This window comes from Panicum virgatum, chromosome 4N (assembly GCF_016808335.1).
Source record: "Panicum virgatum strain AP13 chromosome 4N, P.virgatum_v5, whole genome shotgun sequence".
NCBI lineage: Eukaryota > Viridiplantae > Streptophyta > Magnoliopsida > Poales > Poaceae > Panicum > Panicum virgatum.
The window spans coordinates 13,671,200-13,683,793 of NC_053148.1; the positions used below are offsets into that span (position 1 = coordinate 13,671,200).

Consider the following 12,594-nt stretch of genomic DNA (forward strand, 5'->3'; position numbering starts at 1 on the left):
ATACAAACAACCACATAGGACGTAGGGTATTACGCAACTCGCTGCCCGAACCTGTCTAAATCTTTGTGTTCCTTGCACGATCGAGTTCCAGAGCAGTCGATCCCTACCTACAAACCTACTGCTAAGGGTATCCCTGAGTAGGCTTAGCGGTAAACACCGACAGCTGGCGTGCCAGGTAGGGGATTTGGCGAGTTCATCGGCGAATTCGATGGCCGGATCAAGCGACGCCAACAACATGCCTGAGGGCACAACTCTCATTTTCGGTTCCTGGGCTTGCACGGCTGATGAATCGGGGAGCTTCTCCAGCCACCTTGTCACACCCAACTCGCCTGAGCTGAAAACCATCAACCAACCCGCCGAAATCTACAAGACTGCAGAATTCGACGGAAAACGAGCTCCACTCGAGCTCAGTTCGGATATCACAGAAAATATGTCAACCCAACTCCAACCCACGAGTCAGTCGAGTTCGACACAAACTCTGATTCCGAAAATCTTCACTTTTCCGAAACCCTCGGAAAATACATGACGTATCTCAAGTCAATCAAACGCCCCAAGATCGTCAACCATGAACTACTCGATGGAGTATATCAGGTCTCACGATCAATAGAGGGATGCATCAAGCTTGCAGAATCCGCTCTTGGCTCATCTAAACTGCAGCAGAACCCAAAAGCATTAAACCCACCATAGGAACGGTCGGGCGATATACTCTCAGGGATCGATCGAGTAGATTCTAAGCTCATCGACTGCATCAAGATGGCTGAAAGCACTCTGCAAAACAAGAAGCAGAATTCAGGAGGAGGAACCTGCAGGAAATCTAGAAAGACAAACCCTCGGCTTGCTCGGATGGGACCGTCTTCCTCCAGGAAACCTTAGAACCCTTCACCGAAACCTGCTCACAGTTGGATTCCTGAACCAACTGACACTTCCGATTCCTTATTCGATCAGGATTTCAATCATTTCATGAACAGTCTCGACAACTTTGAACCGTTCGATGACCTCGAAGACTAGTTAGACAACGTCAACTTGTTCATGGATGCAATGGCCCATCCACCCCAGAATGTTGACGCCCTCTGGGATTCAGCCAAGCTAAAAGGAAAATCCAAAGCTCCTGAACAATCCAGCAAGTTGATTTTCGACAAACCCTGGATAAAAGAGCCAGAAGGCTTGACTCCCACGCAATCATGGCTAAATTGGATGAACGAGAATGCCCTCCGTGTCGAGATGGGCATCCCGCTTTTCGCTCACCCAAAGCACACATACTCCAAAATCGGTGTCCTAACAGTTTCCGACTCCGAGTACTCTTACGACTCGGAGGACAAACTGGATGACCTAATTCAGTACAGCAAAGAAGTCGAATTCAACTTGACTAAGAATTCCAAGTCCGATCAGGACTCCCTTCCAAACTTGGTCATATATGCAACACCGCAAGGACGGACAGTGCGCTTGAAGGAGGCACAAGATTCTAAGGCTTTCAGCTCTCAGCCAACAGATCTTCCCTTCCAGCAGAGCACTCCGCTAGACCTGTCATCAAACAAACAAGACTAAAAAATTAAAGATCTTTGCTGTGAAATCCTCATGGTTCGCATCTCCGAAGTCCATGAACCAGAGGATGACTCTACGGAGCGTCTTAACCTCGATGACTATAATTCTGACTTGCTCGATCCCTTGAGTTGGGTCTTTTTCAACCACTCCTCCTTTCCACTATCTTGATCCTTTCCACCAAGGGAGCAAGATCACGCCCGCACAAACATGCCACTGCTCACCACACCGTCGGGAGCTAGCCGACGACACCTAGCCGTCTAGGAGGCTCACCTCCAAGAGTAACAAATGCAAAGATGTATCTTTGATGGAATCAAGAGTGCTCAAGCTATGAATGCTCTCAGCTGCTCGAAGTGCAGCTCTCACAATGATCACTTTGCGCACACACACTCAATCTCTCAACCCAATCTAAAGATATGCAATCTAGTTAGCACAACTCACAAAGAGTGTTGGGGAGAGATAGCTCGTCAAGAAAATAGCTCAAGAAGCTCAGGAGAATGCCAAGAACCAGCAGCCCTCAATGGAGAGGGCTGAGGGGTATAAATACCCCACTTCCAAAAACTAGCCGTTGCTCTATCAGTACAGACCGGTCCCCAGACCGTCCAGACCGGTCTGTTCAAATAAACTAACCGTTGGACCCTGGACCGGCCAGACCGGTCCCCCAGACCGGTCAGGGCCAGAGAACTCCAAACCCCTGTTTATAAGACCCTACTTGATCCATCAAGTTAAGACTTGATCATTCAAGTATTTCTATGTTAGCTCTCATAGGTTTTCTTTCCGGATCCTCTCATGGGTTATCTATGAGCATTTTTGACCGAGTCAAATAATCAATGTTGCATCCCTCTTGATAGTATGGCATACCTATACTCAAGATTAAATTTAAAACACATTTCATCCACTTGAGTCTTGAATCACTTCATATTTTCCATACTTTGATTTTCTCTAACTTGGGATTCCAACATTGCACAATCTTCTCTTTTGAGCAAATCCATACTTGGAAATCTATCCTTGGATCCTCAAGTCACTCTAATAATATATTTGATGCATTACATTTCCTATCACAATAAGGCTTGGATATGATTCTTCGAACACCCCACGGATACTAGCACTTCACCTTAGCAATTCGCACATATGGTGAGCCGTCGCTCCACCAAAGCCTGCTTAGTCCCTCGCACTAGTCATCTCAGTTGGTTTCTTCATCACTTACCGTTGCTATGTTGAGTTAAGCTTTGCACACCAACAATGAATTCCATATACCATTCTCATATCTTCATTTCTTTGTCTTGCGTTGTAATCATGAATGATAACCATATTTCACGCATTGCAAGCTTCCATAAATAAGACCAATATATCTAGCTCACAAGTGTATGTCTCTTTTTATTTTTATTAAACCATGAAGTCTTGCAATAATACTTTCAACAATTTGTACTTCAAATATGCCAAGCCATGAACAGAGACCATTTGATAATATTTCAAGAATACTTGTCTCTTGCCTTCCTTCACAATATACTTGACTTTCAACGATAAGTTTCTCTTTTATTTGATTCTTTTTCACATGAGTCAAAGTATAAATGATATACAAACAAATTTCTGCTCATGATATCTCAAATAAAGCATTAGTTCTTTAATCATGTTTGTCACTCAATTCACCAAAACCCATTAAGGATTTAATTGCACTTTCAGGAGTGCACCCCATTTTTAGCGCCCATTCACCCAGGGTGCACCCTATTTTTAGCGCCCATGCACCCGGAGTGCACCGCATTTTTAGCATTAGCGCTTTCAAACGCAATGTCACGTGGAGGTTGAATCGAATATTATATTGGCTATGGACTACTTTTACTCCCCATTGCAGCGGCCTTACTGGGATGAAAGAATATTCCCTGATAACTGCTGGCTATAGATGGCTAAATGGGCCGGCACAGCATGATCCGACCCTAACCCTAACAGGCACGGCACGATCCGACCCTACCCCTAACTTGCATGATAGCTTAGTCGTGCCGGTACTGCGTGCCTGCTCCTCGGCCCAGGCGCAACTGGTCTTGACGAATCCTGGTTTCGTAGGCCGGGTTTGGACTAGAGTCCCAGAACTGCAGCCATTCAAAAAGCTATCAATCTGATTCGAAATACCAAGGTTCGTCGTGCGCAGTCATGCCGTGCCGACACGATAAGCACAATGTAGACGACGTGCCTGTGCTGAGCCGAGCCCATCCCGGCCGCCGGCCTCCGCCATCCGTGCGCTTGCCAGCCGCCGGCCTTTGCAACACGCTCGCGGGCCTCCGCCACGCTTGCCGGCATCTCCTCCTCCATCGGCAAGGGAAGAGAAGGGGCATCGGGAGAGGGAGAGAGAGAGAGGGGGAGGGAGAGAGAGAAAGAGAGGTGGCTTTCACCCACCGGCGATGTTGTTTAATTCCTGCTCGATCTACGAGTAGATGGGTTTCTTTGGGCCCAGGTCTATCCCATTTCTGGCTATAATTTGCTCTTAGTTTTGACACTAATAAGGAATAAGTTTGTCCTAAAAGTGTAGTTGTGTTAATTAAAGTGGAAAGCGAGTTTTGATATATAGCACCACAGGTGGCTTGGTATCACATGGATTGCTTGATCCTAATACTTCATTGGTTAGAAGAGCTGGTTCATTGTATTCTGCCCCGGCCCACTAAGGACCAACCATCGGTTTGACATCATTATATTATTGTCACTCTAGTACAGCTATTTATTTTTCAACACCATTGTCATTGGAAATTTCATAAACTTGAATTGGCTTTTGGGTGATCCGGTTTGAGCTTATTATTGGCATATGCACATAGGGAGAGAGAGAGGGAGAGAGAGAGAGGCGGGAAGACAGTAAAGGGAGTTAGAGATGAGGATAAGATGGGAGGAGTTGGGCTGTTAAATGGGCCGGATTGTGCCGGCCTAAAATCGTGTCGTGTTCGAATCGGCACTACGTGTCAAGGTTACGGTCCAGACACGACCCTATGCATCGGGTTGGGTTGGCACTGATCCTATTGGTCGCGGGCTGGGCTGGATTAGGATAGGGTTTTTTCATATTGTGCCTAGTGCGGCCCATTTGACCCAGCTTATTTGACCATCTATATTGCTGGCTGCCATCTCTTGCACGTGTGATGACTGGGAAAGGACTGAAAGGAGACGTAGAGAGCGAGCAGGGTGCTGCGTGCTGCCGGCCCGATATATCCTCACGCACGTGTGCTTTGCTGCGCGATGAGACGAAGCCGCCATGCATTGGTACACCTGTGGCTGTGGCTGCGCTCGTGTGATAGGAAAAGTTGAAGAAAATGGATAGTGCCATGTGGCACGTCGACCATCTCTGTGACCAGTGACCACATGACCACTGGATTCGCGGTGGAAATGGTGAAGAACAAACAGTATAATCTCGAGCTAGCAAACAAGAGGGAGACGCGTCAAAACCAATCACACGGCCGGAAGATCCAAAGCAACCACGCCATCTCCAGTAGTTCTCCACTCCGGCACGTACAAATACTCATGCACCCCCTCACCCCGTGGGAGAGGAACAAAGCCAGCAGCGGAGAGCAAGCAACGAGCTCGCTCCCTTGCGGCAAAATGGCGCAGCAGCAGGCGGCGAAGGAGGCGATCCCGCTGATGACTCCGTTCAGGATGGGGCAGTTCGAGCTCGCCCACCGGGTGGTGCTCGCGCCGATGGCGCGGTTCCGCTCCTACGGCAACGTGCCGCAGCCGCACGCCGCCGTCTACTACTCTCAGCGCGCCACCAGGGGCGGCCTCCTCATCGCCGAGGCCACGGGCGTGTCCGCCACCGCGCAGGGCTACCCGCACACGCCGGGCATCTGGACGCCGGAGCAGGTGGAGGCGTGGAGGCCCGTCGTTGACGCCGTCCACCGCAAGGGCGCGCTCTTCTTCTGCCAGATTTTGCACGTCGGCAGGGTCTCCACAACCGGTAATAACGTGGCAATGCTTGTTTTCCTTCCATCAGCTACTCCCATAAGATTAATTGATGGATTCAAGTGTCTTTATTATTTGTGTGGAGAATTCTGAACCGTATCGATCCGGCCGCGCCGGCAGATTTTTAGCCTGACGGACAGGCGCCGATCTCGAGCACGGACAAGCCGATCTCCCCCAACGCCGAGCCCGGCAAGGTGTACTCGAAACCACGGCGGCTACGGGCAGAGGAGATCCCCGGGATCGTCGACGACTTCCGGCGCGCGGCGCGGAACGCCATCACGGCCGGGTTCGACGGCGTGGAGATCCACGGCGCGCACGGGTACCTCCTCGAGCAGTTCATGAAGGACGGCACCAACGACCGCACCGACGGGTACGGCGGCGGCCTCGAGAACCGGTGCCGCTTCGCGGTGGAGGTCGTCGGCGCCGTCGTCGGCGAGGTGGGCGCGGGCCGCGTCGGCATGAGGCTGTCGCCGTTCACCGAGTTCATGGAATGCGCGGACTCGGACCCCGTGGCGCTCGGGAGCTACATGGTGCGGCAGCTCAATAAGCACGAGGGCTTCCTCTACTGCCACATGGTCGAGCCCCGGCTGTCCTACAATGGCATGTTTGCTGCCGATGATCGCAGGCGTGTTCCGCACGGGCTGTTGCCGTTTCGGAAGATCTTCCATGGAACGTTCATCGCCGCTGGGGCTTACAACCTGGAAGAAGGCAACGAGGTGGTGGCCAGTGGCTATACAGATCTCGTGGCTTACGGGAGGCTCTTCTTGGCTAACCCAGATCTGCCTAGGAGATTCGAGCTAGGTGCACCATTGAACAAGTATGACCGTTCCACCTTCTACACACAAGATCCTGTCATTGGCTACACGGACTACCCATTCCTTGAGGACGATCATGATGAGCCACCAGTTCATGCTTAGTCATGCGGTTCAAGATTTATTTTCAAAACGAAAATAATTTGCATGATTCCTGTAATGCGTATGCATGGTTGCTTTCCGGCATGCATTACTATCAAATGATTTGTACTCAGGATTTTGTAGCATGTACTTTATTTGTTTACTTTACTGTTTGCTATAGTGTGCAGAGAAATAATGCATTGTATAAGTGCTGGAATAAATTATTGATTATATGAACATTTGAAGTTAAGTTCACGAAAGGGACACGAGGAATTGAATGCAAGCGTTGTCTGATTCAGGTTTTAGTTAAGGCAGATGTTATCCATGCTTTTGAATGTCAAGGTTTTCTTCTAAATGAAAAAGGAAATGGTTCGCGAACTACGAATTATCCATATATTTTCCCAGAGTTCAAATTGTTGGGATAAAGGTAGTAGCAATACACTAATTAATCTCTCATCTTGTGATGAACATTGAGAAGAGAATATTTACCAATAGATATGCAGTGGAATAATAATAATCAAAGATATAGCGGGTTTACGTGGAAAAACTCCTCAAGGTGGGGAGTAGGGAGTAAAAATCAATGGGAGCAATCGATCCACTCCAAACTTTCACTATAATTAATAAATGGTTACAAGAAGTCTTCTCTGGGACCTCTAGACTCTAGAAGATTACACCAGCAACAATAAATTCACCATGATACAACTGTTATGAATAGCACTTGTATTCAATACATATGAGGGCTCTAGGCCCAAATATATATATGTACAGACATTAGAAAATATGCACAAAACCCCTTATTCAACGAGGAAACTACAAAAAATACATATACATCTAAGGTGCAAGTGCAACACCAGGATTTCGAATTAGGGAGAGGAGGAGGAAGAACTAACCCTAATTATGGCTCTAATACCATGTTATGAATAGTACTTGTATATACAAGGACTCTAGGCCCGAATATGTACATGTACATGCATTAGAAAATATAAACAAAACCTTTTATACAACGAAGAAACTATAAATGGTACATATACATCTAACAACAACCACAACTATCTAGCAAAAGTTATGACAACCGTTTAATAGAGAAGTCAAAGATTATGCCCTCTTCAATAATCGGTTCATATCTTACAAACCACAGGTCCACTGTTTAATAATTTTGGTAGGAAAGTAGATCCACAAGTTCCCTGACCATTGGCAAAGTTTCAGCTCAACCGGACATCGTTTCACCACCCAAACTAATCATATACCGAAACTGCTCTGTCTGAAAATGCAGTCACCTGAACTGATGAAACCCCTTAAAAATCTGATGCTCTGTTACACCAATCCTCAAACCAACTGATTAGATCAAAATACTCTAAGTGTAGAACAAGCTCACCAAATTTGGCGCAAAACTCGAAGAACGTTCGAGTCTCCAATCACTGACTTAAAATAGATCGGTTTAGAGCCACCAAATCTAGACAGACCTCATTTTCCTTCCCGTTCCTCCCTTGTCTCAAGTCGAATTATATGTTGGAAAAAGTCTACATAACCCCTCCAACTAACCTCCAACCTGTAAAACCGGGTATTCCACACCCAAACCTTTTCAAAATCGGACAAATAACCCCCCAAGCGGTTTTGGACAGTGGTTTTTGTCGGTGTTTACTGCCAAGCCTGCTCAGGGATACTCTTAGCAGTAGGATTTGCAGGTAGGGATCGACTGCTCTAGAACTCGATGGTACAAGAAACATAAAGATTTAGACAGGTTCGGGCCGCGAGTTTGCGTAATACCCTACGTCCTGTGTGGTTTGTATTGCCGTAGGTGTTGATGATGATTGTTTAGATGGGGTCCCTGCCCGCCCTTATATATCTGGGGGGACAGGGTTACATGGAAAGTCCTAGCTAGGGCTGAAAAAAAGCTCGCGGCTCGCGAGCCGGCTGGGGCTCGGAGCGGCTCGGCTCGGCTCAGAGCGGCTCGCGAGCCTGGAACGAGCCGAGCCGAACCTCTTTTCTCGGCTCGCTAAAATACCGAGCCGAGCTGAGCCACATATGGACCACTTGTCAATTGTCATGTAATTTAAAATGTTTTCTCTTCATTTTACCTTGTTGTGGCTATGGTACTGTTAAAATCTTGATATGGCACTGTTAAAATCTTTATGTGGTACTGTTAAAATCTTGATGTGGTTGCACTCTTGTATGTGATATGTGAATCTGTGAACTGTGATGCAAATATGCAATAACTAGCTGTGGCTCGCGAGCCGGCTCGAGCCGGCTCGCGAGCCGATAACGAGCCGAGCCGAGCCTCTTTCAACGGCTCTTGAAATTACCGAGCCGAGCCAGGCTCGCCTCGCTGGATGACCGAGCCGTGGCGAGCCGAGCCGGCTCGGCTCGGCTCGTTTCCTGCCCTAGTCCTAGCTGAGTACAGTTGGAATCCTATTACCACATAATCGGGTAGTTTCCTTTGTACTGCAGCTAGTTCTACGCCTATTCGAGAAGTTATAGAAGAGATAAGGTACATCCATGAGCTATCCCTTACTCTAGAACATTCTATGCCTATAAGCAGTCCCGCTGCCCCGGGTCTGACAAGCCCCCGAGCTCTTCGTAGCCAAGTCCTGCAAGCATCGAGTACTTGGTGAGGCATCTTCGAGTACTTCAAGTAATCAGAACATCCTTCTGGTTATTCTAGTCCTTCCTTCAGATAAGTCGAGTAGTCCTCCAAGTACTTTCGTTTGCTCCGAGGTTGTGAGGTGCTCAAGCCCCGAAATCTTGATCATATATGGTACGCGAAGTACTCGCGCTCCATATGGAGTAGCCCCCGATCCTTAGGTTGAATCGCAGAATCAGGCTGAGGGTCACTTCAGTCTTTTTACTTCTTTATTTTCCAAAAAATTTGAAAAATAAATCTCTGATGTCTATATCCCGTAGCCCACGAGCCTTAAATCAAAATCCCTTTTGCTGTGAGTAGCCCCCGAGCGTAGATTTGGAATTAAGGATTTAAGACGTGGCATCAAATTTTATCCTTCTAATTATTTGCAGGATTCATCAGATCCGGAATCCGAAAAGACCTCTTTTTAAGGTAAAATCCCAGAAAAATGATACAATTGGATCCGCCACACTGATTGCACCCGAAATAATGTCAGGAATAAAACCCGGGATGTATGGCCCTTTATTCAACGCTCACGTGGGATGCTACTATTTGGAGAATATGCATTGTTGCATCTTTGACTGCGTCCGTGAATGCTGCCATGAATGCGTCCGTGAGACGTGCACTGTTGGTCCACAGGTTCTTCTCAGTTAGCCCCTTTGTGGCTATAAAAGGTAGGGGAGAGGCCCTTAGCAGAAGCACCGAAGTGTAGCAGCCATGGCTTTTCCTTGGTGTTTTTGCTCTCGCCCTCCTGAGATTTGTATAGTTCTTCCCAACAAAAGATGCTAGAAGAGAACTTGTGAGTGACAAGAGAAGCCCCTGCTACCTCATCCTGTCACTTTCTTGCTCCCATTGGATCCATTTTGGACATCATGTCCTTGCATCTTCCAATGAGACAAGTTCTTTGTGGACTGGTTGAGTCTTGTTGTGTCACATCCTTGGGGCTGCCTGTTTCCGGGTGCCCAAGAACTGATATCTCTGGCGGGGAAGATTGATCTTGCCACAACATATTTTGGGAGAAAGAGAAGTTTCTCCAGAAGATGCTACAAGAGGACTTGCGAGGTGATTACTATAATCTGCCTCCATACTCTTGAAACTTGTCTCCCAGGATACATGTATCATTATTCCCTTGATGGAAATAACAAGTTTGTACTTTGTCACGGCCTCGGGCCGATCTAGCTGCAACAGGCTTCTCAGGAAGCCAAGAAGTGTGCATGCAGACCTAAGTTGTTTGTAAAGTTATATAAAAAGTACTCGAATTGTAATATCGAGTAGTTGTACTATGTCGAGTACTTATCCTTGTTCTGGAATGTAATCCCAGTTAAGGAAAGAAGAGTCGAGTAGTCGACTAGGAATGTGAGTGTTTTCTTTTTCCAGAATGTAATCTCAGAAAAAAGAATGTCTCTTTAAAATCCCGTTGTTTCCGCGATTTGCAACGGACTGTTGTCCTACTGAAAGTTTTTACCATGCTGCCACTGCTATTAGAAAACGAAACAGTAACTTAGGTTTTACCCCACCGGCCGCCACTTGTGTTTACTGCCTTAGATCTGTTTTCGCGCTCAAGCCCCCAGATCTAGAGTCTTTGCTCCCCTTTGCTCCCCACTTTCGCCCTAGGGTTTCTGCCAGTGTATGCGCGTGAAGCGATCCTTAGATTTCCGGATGGCTCCCAAAAAGGCAACCAAGGGAAAGGGTGCAGTTGCGGAACCAACCCACGATGAAGGCTGGAACACTAGTAAGTGTTCCCAATCTGACTTGGAATCTTTAGTGAAATAGGGCCTTTTGGTTTCCAAATCTACTGTCCAATGGCGTCCTGCCTTGGGAAGAGATCATCTGTATGAAAATACGGGGGAAGTTGTTGCTTTCACCTCATTTTTGGAACGGAGATTGGGGTTTCCTTGTTCTTCTTTCTTTTCTGTACTCCTACGCTACTACAGGATCCAGCTGCATCATCTGATCCCCAATTCCTTTGTTCATATTTCAATCTTCGTGCATTTGTGCGAAGCTTTCCTGGGCATCAAGCCCCATTTTGAGCTTTTCCGATTCTTTTTCCATTTGAAGCCTCAACCCGACTCCTACGTCTTAGATGTAGTAGGAGGTGCGGGTCTCCAACTTAGACAAGGGAAACATAGAGAGTATATCTCATATAGTCTTAATAATAAGGTGATCGAGTGGAAACCCAAGTGGTTCTATGTCGAGAACCGATTAGGAAACTTTCCACCAATTTCTCCAGGCCCTCCAATTTAGTGGCCTGAATGGAATAAAAAATCAGTCGACGAGAGTCAGATCCCACAACTTCTCGAATGAATTGCCATTCTAAGACAGAATATGTTGACTGGGGAAGCAGTCATGTTTGACTGGATGAAGCGAAGAATTCAGCCATTGCAGGCTCGGGACTCGCTTGGGTTTCAGTACCAAGGAACAACTGATCCGTCAAGATTCTCACAGAAAGAGATCTCGAATGATGTAGTTTTTAGTCGAGTACAACGACTTCTAAAGAATGTAAAGAAAATCTCAGTTGTTTGTGGTACATTTTCTGCTGGGAATCCTCCAAAGCAGGTACTTGATAAGAGTAGTCGATGCGTAGAAATCGAGTACTTTACCTTAGTGTGAACCTGATAGGATTTGATTTCTATAGGAGGATGTGGAGCACTTTAAAAGTAGTCCTTCGCTACCAGGCATTTATTCTTCCGAATTTCTCAATCTGTTAATCAAGTATAAATATGTCCATATGAAGTTTCATACGAACAATACTTATGTATAATTTTGATTATGCAGGTGAGGAGGAAGCTGAAGGGAGGAGTGATAGGGATCTCAGCCCTACTCCAAGCACTGATACCCAATCTGTGCAGCCTAGGAGTACTCGAACTGCGGCAAGGAAGCGTCGCGGATCCTCCCGAATTACAGCCGATAGGTAAGTAGCTGGTTGTCTTTAGAATCGAGTACTTTTGATATCGATTTGCTAATTGTGCTTTACTTTTTCAAAGTCCGGCGGCTAAAATGCCGTGGATATCATCATCTGGGGATGATACTGCGGTGGGACAGACTATCCCCTCCACCATAGTAGACCCATCAAGTGGGATCAGAGCTACTCCTTCAGCGAGTAATTCCGAAGTAGATAAAACCTTCGATGCGGGTAAGCTGGCCGTGATCATAAAGCCTGCCCGCAAATTTGGCATCAAGGGGTTTACCCTAATAAGAGCTCCCACGTAAGTTCCTTAGAACTTGTAGCCATAGGATTTGTTTTTGAGTCTAGTAGTTTTTTAACTACCTCATCTTTGCAGAGATGCAGTCCTGGAAGAGGACGTGGAGGCTGAGAGCCACTCAGCTTCCCAGTCAGGGCTGGAGAAGCCCCCAAATACTCCTGAGATGAGTGCTCACGATGCAGGGGCAATGGCCAACGCTATGTTTCTGGATTCTCCATTGCCGAACTTGGAGAGGGACAATGATGAAATCCCAGAAGATGACAGAAGCAGCAAGCTTCCAGAAGGAGGAGAAGGCGAGAAGCTTTCTGAGGGAGGCGATGATAAACAGCCTGTGGAGACCCCTGCAGGTAAGCTTGTAGTGCCTTGTAGGAAAGATATCCTTTTATTTGCCCTTAGAGTGATTAAG

At 47.0% G+C, this 12,594-nt stretch overlaps 1 pseudogene; it reads left to right on the forward strand.

The window, feature by feature from the left end:
* The first annotated feature begins 5,091 nt into the window (after positions 1-5,091).
* On the forward strand, positions 5,092-6,615 carry LOC120670742 (annotated as a pseudogene).
* Positions 6,616-12,594: the final 5,979 nt, after the last annotated feature.